Source organism: Otolemur garnettii, unplaced genomic scaffold (assembly GCF_000181295.1).
Source record: "Otolemur garnettii isolate 467f Iridium unplaced genomic scaffold, OtoGar3 scaffold00026, whole genome shotgun sequence".
Classification (NCBI taxonomy): domain Eukaryota; kingdom Metazoa; phylum Chordata; class Mammalia; order Primates; family Galagidae; genus Otolemur; species Otolemur garnettii.
The window spans coordinates 6,140,562-6,150,251 of record NW_003852421.1 but is presented as its reverse complement, the minus strand read 5'-3'; positions in this window follow the sequence as shown (position 1 = coordinate 6,150,251).

Here is a 9,690-nt window from a genome sequence, read left to right as displayed (position 1 = left end):
TGGTAAACTGATAAACTGTATTATTTTCTTTTACTTTACTATTTTTCTTGTCTTTCATACTATTAATAATATCATTTTGAAACTGATACCAAGATGAAACCACTAGCTAGGTTTCCTGTTGATAAAATTTCAAGATGTGATTATATCTTATGACTTGTAACCATATCATAAATAAGCATTTCTAAGCGATGTTAACTGACCAAAATAATAATCCTATAGATTTGTCGCATTAGGTGAAGTCATAGTATTAAAATTCCACTTCTCTACAAAAGTTTAACCTAGAGCCAATGAAATGAATTTTAGTAGGTTTGCACAATACATAGAGATATAACGAAAATTTGATTTTAAATAGGTTTTCTAAGTGAGATCCATGGAAAAGAGTAATGGATCCCGCCTTTGCTGCAAAACAAATTTTAATGAAGGTATAAGAACTTGTAGGAGGATCTGACAGAAAACATCTAAGACAACCACTGGACATACCTTGTACAAGGCAACAAGGTATCCCACAAAATAGAGGCCAAAAACGGAAAGGAAATATTAAATGGCAAAGCAAAACTTGCCACTGGGATGTTCAGTTTCCTATTGCTTTACAACAAATAATCTCCAAACCTAGTGGTTAAAATACCAACCATCATTGCATTATTATATTTTATGTTTGGGTAGTTGATCGGGCTCAAGTAAGTGGTTCTCATTATCTCTTGTCATTTTCACTGACAACAGATAGAGCTAAACCTACCTCAAAAGCTGTTTCACACATAAGTCTGGGACTTCAGCTGGGGCTGTAGGCCAGACCACCTATATAGAGGGAAGCAAAAAAAGTTTACATATTTAAAAAGGGAAAAAACTTTATTAAAATTTGAATATTCAAGTCACGTTTGACTTCTGTAGTTATAAGAGATACAAGGTACATTACACAAGTTACAAATGTCATTGATATATACTGAGTAATACAAGTTTAATACAGGTTTTCATTTCTTAAAATGTCTATACAATTTTTGGCACCTTCTGTATATTGTACCTGCAGATAACCTAGACTCAGATTGCCACAGAAAGCTAGCATTTTGCTTTCTCCTTCTCAAGGAAGTTTCTACCCTTCTGGCACAAGTCAGTATTGCCATTACTGGGTCTGTGGGTACATAGATTCTGAAGGTTGCATATCTGATCTATTTGTCTCTAACACGTAACTGTGTTTACCATCTCAATCTTTATCAGTAATAAAGTTTACTTGTGAAGTGCATGTACCCTGCATTTGTTTACTTCTCAAGGTATTAAAACTCGGGTACTCCTTTAGAGGCTCTGCCACTTCAGAACCTTAATGATATTAAATGCTAAATAAATATTTTCTAAGGCCAATAGTAACTGTTATGGTTCTATAGATGAGAGATGTTGGATTTTACTTCAATTAAATTAACTTAATTTAAAGCTCCTTCATGAATAGAGAAAGAATACATTACAGAGCCTATTATCAGAAAATCAAATCTTAAACTAAAAACTGAAAAAAAAATAGTAGCGATCAGGCAGCCACTGATAAGACTTCAGGGATGGCTGGATGGCAGCACTATTGATTTTAAAAACCTTTCGATATGTTTACTTGATTGATGCCCTTCACACCATCTAAATCTATCCAATCTGGGCATTTTGTTCTGGTATAATGTAACAGTGGTATTAGATGAGATGCCAGCTTGGAGCAGCATTGGCTGAACAAGCTGAAATATGTGTTGAAGTATTGACACCATATATTATTTCAATTCTTAGGCAGGTTGAGCTAGGACAGAATAAACTGAACTATTCTCAGATGTAATTGGTGAACTACTTTTAATCATGAACTGCTGTTGAGTAAAGCCTACATAGCTCATTCCATTCATGTTCCTATGGCAGTGTAATATAAAGCATGCCAAAAGGATGCAGATTTTTGTATTTATGTTTCATAAAACCAAATCTTTATGGATGAGACTGAGAGAATAGTCAAAATCTTGGGCTTCTGTCTTTTAGTTGTCTTTTGTTCATATAGCAGAAGTAAATAATTGAAACTAGTAAACATTTTAATTTAGTCTTTAACAACTACAAAAGAAAACCACGTGTGTGCTGTATTATCAAAGGGAAAACATTGGACTTTTGTTATGGTGGTAAATACCTGAATCAGTCAAGAGCCATTTAAGAAATGAAAAGCTAGGCTCAGTGCCTTTAACACAGCAGCTAGGGTGCCTGCCACATACACCAGAGCTGGTGGGTTTAAATCCAGCCTGGGCCTGTCAAACAACAATGACAACTACAAGCAAAAAATAGCCAGGCATTTTGGCGGGCACCTGTAATCTCAGCTACTTGGGAGGCTGAGGCAAGAGAATTGCTTAAGCCCAAGATTTGGAGGTTGCTGTGAACTCTGATGCCAAGGCACTCTACCCAGGGCAACATAGTGAGACACTGTCTCAAACAAAACAAACAAACAAAAAACAACTTTATGTCTCCAACACAGGAAATTTAATGTAGAAATGATGAGACAGCTGAGCAGACGAAGAGGGAATAGTGAGTCAATTCAAGGACCGACAGGAGCAGCAAGAAGCAATTGCCCTTAGGACAAGGAAAGGACACTTGAAGTTGTGGTCTGAACAGAACCCAGAAGTCATAACTTCATACTGGCGACCTGATTAGAGGCTGTACAGCCTTAACTGGCACCATGAAGCAAAGGGTGGCCTAGTGGTAGATAGATACACCAACAGACACTGACACTGTCACACTGTCACACTGTCACACTGTCAGAGACATCCCACAATGGAAGCAGGGCAAGAAACCCTGGCTTCTGCCCTCCACCAGCTCTCAAGTCTCAAACCATTACCTCTGATTAGCTAAATATTTGGGGAGTGAGCAATCAAGGGATCTGAAAATGTTCTTCCTAAGACAGAGACCAGAGAAGGAGGAAGACAGAGAATGCAGGAATAATCAAACAGAAAAATGACTCACTCAGTACTCTCTTCACATCTTTGGGCTAAAATGTATGCTTGTAGAAATGTGCTGATGTGTATGCAGTTTCCCAATCTACACTGCATCTTGTCTCTATTCCCTCTCTGTCCCTGAAGTATACCTTTCTTCTCTACTCACTTGGTGGGTAGCTACTTATCTTTTATGATTTGCCACTCCAAGGTCTTTTCTCACACCCATTCCTATTCCTGATGGAATTAGATATTAATATATCCCTTTTGTCGCTATTGTACTTTCTGTAAATATCTACCATAATGTTTCACCATTATAGTTAATAGATATTCTTCTTCTACTAAATGGTAAGCACAGGGTTTATTTACTTTGTTTCAATAGCACCTGTCAGAGTGCCTTGTTTATAATTCTGTACATAAATAGTCAATGAGTGAGTATGTGGTTAGATGGATGGTGATAGGGCCCAAGTAGATATAAATAAATATGTACAGACATTCTGTCTTGGCAGTCCAGTGTTCACACCACTGTTTCAATCTTTCACTCCCTGATGTTGAGATAAATTTTAACTACTTTATTAATTAATTGTAAGGGTGGAAAAATTCCTTTCTTCCTTGATAGACTCTTTATGAAGTTTCAATCTGATGATAAAAGACTTTTTAGGAGCTAAGGAACCTTGAGGAACATACAGTCTAACTGAATCTTTTGATTGTTCTCAAGCCAATTTATAGTTCTGCATTAATCTGTGCCCTGATTAATAATATTTAACTATATAACAGTATCCTTTTTAGAAAACTACTATTCAACAAGCAAATAACAAGTAAAAAGTTTATAGACCTGCACATAAAATTGATTTTTTTCTCTGATTGGGGGAAAAAGTCAATTGAGCTACTTTCTGTTAAATTATATAGATAATATTATATATAGAGATAATAGATAATATTATAGATAATATTATATTATATAGATAATATTTTTGATATATATAGAGATAATAGATAATATATTATAGATAATATAGATATAGATAATATTATATTATATAGATAATATTTTTGATAAATATTTTATATCACAATTTTATTTTTTAAATTGTATGTTAATGTAATAATGCTGATTTAATAAATGAATTTGCTAATGATTGGGGGCTACTCTTAAAGAATACAAAAGTATTTTGTACTCTTGGATGGGTAAGAAGATTCTAAAACAATTATCGATATTGGAGTAGTAGTTTTATGTTTATTTGTTTGACAGATGAAGAAAATAAGCAAAGAGGGAGATTGATTATTACCCAGATCCTATGCTATCCTTATTATAATCAATACACCTTTGAATTTATCAGCTTGTTTATATGCTCTAAATTCAAAGACTACTTCAATGACTTTAGTTAATTTTATGTTTCAACTTGACTGGGCCATGAGGACCCCAGACATTAGGTCAAACATTTTTCTAAGTGTTGGTGAAAATGTTTTTGGATGAGATTAAATTTTAGTCAGTGGACTGAGTAAAACAGTTGCACTTTCTAATGTGGCTGGGTCTCATCCAATCAACTGAAGATCTGAATAAAACAAAAGAGTTGGCACTCTCTGGAGTAGGGGGAATCTCCTTGTGCTTGAATGCTTTAGTTCAGCTAAAGACATGAATTGAAACATTATCTGTTCTTGGAAATTGAGCCAGCAAGCTTTAGAAATAAGATTTACACACCATTGGCTCTCTTGGTTCTTCAGTGTGTTAACTACAGATCTTGGGACTTCATGACCTCCATAATCATGTGAGCTAATTCCTTATAATATTGATCCTTGTGTATATATGTATGTATGTGTGTGTGTGTGTGTGTGTGTGTGTGTGTTTATGTATCTATCTATCTTTGTTTCTTGGGATACAAAAAATGGTTCTAGAGGAACAGAATTTTACAAGTCTTTTCTGAATTGGTTTTGAGTTTTCTAAAATTGGCTTCTTAATTTAATTAAGTGTAAAGAGGCTATAATTGTATTTCCAGTAGTAAAGAGAGCACTAATAGTCCATGGGAATAGAGATACACAAAATATCTCTGTTGGATATTCTTAGTCAACTACTTAAAGTAAACAAGGATCCTGATGATTGTGCAATATGGCACTTTTAAGCATTTTTGGAAAACTAGCAAATGTAATGAGATTGGATTGTCAAGTATATTGTCTCTTGATAAAGAGGAAAAAGAAAAAAAAAATGAGCTTAGGAATTTGAACTCTCAACTCAAGTGCCGCATATGTGGGCTGAAAGCTTCTATGTATGCCTTTAAAGAAACCCCGATGCCCTATAACTGCAGGACTGACACTGGTGAAAATAAAATGCAGAGTCACATCTTATAACAGGTTGATTTCCAGTAGAAGTTGAACTCTGAGCACTAATAGGTATCTACTTTTAAAATGTAGGCATTAAGTGGAAAATATGGAATGGAATCCTGTAACCTGGAATGAAATCATCTTCGCTTATCCAATCATTACATTTAGAAGTTCACAACTTGTCTGGTCTTATAGGATCAGAGATGGAGAGTAATTTTGCCTCTGGATGAATTGGACCTTGTTATCATCCATATCTGATTAAGATGATATTTATATAAGATTTTAGAGGGTAGGCTTTAGAGTTGGGCTGGTATGAGACTTTTAGGACTTTTGGGATGGAATGGATATATTTTGCATGCAAGAAGTACATGAGTTTGGGGGATAAAGAAAAAATACTGTGAATGAATTTTGCCTTTCCCCTCGACCTTTGCAATTCACATACTGAAGCAACAATGTGGTAGAATTTGTATATGGGCCTTTTGCAGATAATTAGGTTTAGATGAATTCTTAAGGGTAAGACCATGATAATAAGATTAATACCTTACAATAACTATCTAGCTATTGATTCCAACTAAAATGATAATTCGGAAATGATAAATCATTCAAAACATGAATCGTAAGAAAGCTCAATGAGATCAAAAATAAAGTTGATAATGAAAACAAAGAGGTGGCGTCCATAGCTCAGTGGGTAGGGTTTGGGCCACATACAACGAGGCTGGCAGGTTCAAACTGCCTGGGCCAGCTAAAACAACAATGACAACTGCAACAAAAAATAGCCTGGCAGTGTGTCTTGCACCTATAGTCTCAGCTACTTGGAAGGCTGAGGCAAGAGAATCATTTAAGCCCAAGAGTTTGAGGTTGCTGTGAGCTGTGACACCACTGCACTCTACCCAGGGTGATATAGTGAGACTCTTGTCTCAAAAAAAAAAAAAAAAAATTGAATGAAGAGATATATAATTGAAAAAAACAGATAAGAGCAGAACTAAACAAAATTAAAATAATAACAAAACCAATGACACAAAAATTTGATTCTTTGCAAAGATAAGCAAAATTGGTAGACTCTTGGCTAATTAGCCAAAGAGAAAATTCAAATAAGGCCAATCAGAAATGAAAAAGGAGGCATTACAATGGATATCTCATAAATACAAAGGATCATTGAGACTACTATACATCCATAAACTAGAAACCCTAGGGCAAATAGATAAATTCCTGGAAATGTACAAGCTTTAGAGATTATATCTGGAAGAAATAAGAATCCTTTACAGACCAATAACGAGTAATGACATTGAATCAGGAATAATAATAATAGTAATAATAATAATAAACCCAAACAAGAACAAAAAATCCCAGCACCAGTTAGATTCAGACTGAATCTTCAGAGGTACATGGAAGAATGGATTCAAATTCTATTGACATTTTTTCCAAAAAATTGAGAAGGAGAATGCTCCTTAATTTGTTTTAAAAAGCTAGTATTAGCCTAATACCAAAATAAGGAGAGGATGAAACAAAAAAGAAAAGTATAGACCAATACCCTGAGCAGATGCAAAAATCTTCAAGAAAATGCTAGCAAACCAAATCCAACAGAACATAAAAAAACGTAACTGTCCATGATCAAGCCGACTTACCCCCGGATCCAAGGATGATTAAACATACTAGAGTCAATAAGTGTGATCCATCTTATAAATAGAATTAAAAACAAAAACCATATGATCTTCTCAATAGATGCCAAAAAATCATTTGATAAAATCCAGCATCACATAAAAACCTTCAATAGTGCAGAAGAAGTGTCTATAACTAATGAAAACCAAGTGTGACAAATTATACTGACTAAGGAAAAGTTGAAAGCATTCCCTCTAAGACTGAAACAAGGTTAGGGCATATACTGTTACCACTTCTATTCAATGTAGTACTAAATATTTTTGCCATATCAACCAAGCAAGAGAAATAATAAATAAATGAAGAGATTCTTATGTGATATAGGAATACACAAATCAGTAGCATTTCTATCTACCAATAACAAAGCCAAGACATAAATCAAGAACTCGTTCTCATTTACAATAGCCACATGCACACACACATACAAAAACAAGCACAAATAAACAAACCCCAGGAATATATTTAATCAAAGAGGTGAAAGATCTCTGTATGAAAAACTACAAAACACTGGTGGAAGAAATGCTAGATGACCCAAATGGAAAAATATCCTGTCCTTGTCGGAGCCTCATGAAGGAAACAACCAGGACATGGATTAAGAATACAAGCTGCAAGAGGTGAGGCTCACCAGAGATGCAGGAGAGCCCAGAACAATTTTTTCAATGGCTATTTATTGAGGGGATTCACAAAAGGTGTGAAGAGTGCTAAGTAGTGACATGCAGGAGCTATGTGCTTAATAACCACACAATAAAGAAACTACATGCTCTTTCTTCACAACTCCCACAATGAAGTACCATAAAATGTTTAAGATTTAACACCTGCTTACTAACGAGTGACTGATCTTATCTCATTCCAGAACACTGAGTTACTTGGGGGCATGCCTCCAAGTTTCAAGATATCTCTAGGCTTGCCAGGAGACTGTTGTATTCTCAGCATTTCATTTGATGTGTTAAGAATGGGTGACTGTTCTTGCAAGCATGATATTCATCCCTCCATATATCCCCCTTTTTGTTTTTTGATTTTCTTGTGTAGGGTAAGGGAGAAAACTGCAGTTGTTTGTTTCAATTGTTCTTCTGGTCAAGTAGCTCTCCTTCTTGCTAGGCAAAGGAACAAAAGGGCACATATAATAATTAACAGAATTATACTAGTAGAGCTAGTGAGGGTTTTTCCAAAAGGAAAAGGAGAGAAGTTAGCAACACTATCAGATATGTTTTTAGAATTTCAGTTCCTGTGATTGATTGCAATTGTTTAGCAAAGATTTCAGATATATGTTGTTGTAAATCTACAATTTCATTAGTGATATTACTTTGGGATAACAAATGTTGTTTAACTTTATTCTAACTAAAATGAGAGTCATTCCAAGGAACAGGAGAAACACAAAAAGAAGAAATGTTCCAATCATAGTGTAATTTGATTTGTCTTTGCAAAATAACTAATTTGTCTCATAATAAGACCAATGCTTCCTCTAAATTAGTTAATTTATTATTAATTTCAGAATCTATTCTTCATTGAGCTGTCCATAACCTTTCTTAATCTTTATGCCAGTCCTGAACAAAATCAACTGATGCTCTGATGAAGAGCAACTGCTGCTGTAAAAGCTGTAGCAGTAATTGCAATTATACCAATAACAATAGATATGACAAGTCCAATCATTTGGTCCTCTTTTTTAAAGTTTCAATTAGATGCTGCAGGAGGTATGCTATAGGATATTCTTGCCAGGATCAATCCATATGGACAGATAACCTATATGAGCTCTCAAAATGTAAATGCTTTCTTGACTATGATTAAAAGGAATGGTAGAGTTAAGACAAGTAAACAGAGTACATTTCAAGCAATTGGTAGTCAAATTTTCTTGATGCACCAGCATATAGGCCCTTTTAGAAGTAGATATGGAAATCTAACACAAGCTCTAATGTAATGAGATTCATTATGAGTAAAAGTTAATGTACTATCATTATTATTATTGATAGAAATGATACTCTTCCAGGTGAATAAGGGTGAGAGGGCTGAACGTAGTTTTCAAAGATGATGTTGTGTTGCTCCAGCCAGGCTAGGCATAGGGGGAAGACATGCCTCCTCCATGCCAAACAATATGGAAATGGTTGGCTATGGTAGTGATAGTATCACTCTTACGATGCCAATGCATTTTACCACCTCACTGTTTGTTTAGGGCTGACCTGTGGGGTCCCCAATCAATGACAATTCCATAGGAATTTTTAACTAATGCCTGAGGTTTCTCACCTTTGCACACTGTCCATTGTACCCATTCAGATAAATGAGTAGCAACAGGCACAGTGCAGGTTGGGATGTAGGTGGAGGAAGAGTAGTGTTAATGAGCTCATAGACTTTCCAAGTTGAAGTGTGTAGGAGCAACATCAAATGCTAAGGTTTGAAAAAGCATATCCCTGAGTTTGGGCTGAGCAACAGCTTTATCTCCTGAAGTTTTCAATCAAGCTAAAAGGTCAGTGTAAAGTTCATTTCCAGATTGCATTACCTTAATGAAAGATTTAGAGATATCTCCAGGAGCCTGAACCTTTTTCTAGGCTTGAAAACATCACAGCTTTGTTTGTACTATAGCTATATCATCATATAGAAATTGTCTTAGAATCCCTATCCACTGACGAGACCCAGTGAGTTGTTCCAAAGTTATAGGTAGTTGTAGGAGAACTATCTACACAGGGGGGATCTGAGGGCAACATTGGACAATCTATGTAATTAGTTTTAACTGTGAGACCATTCAACTGGTCTTCCAACTGTTTGATCTGAGTTGCCATGATAACTATTGAGGTAT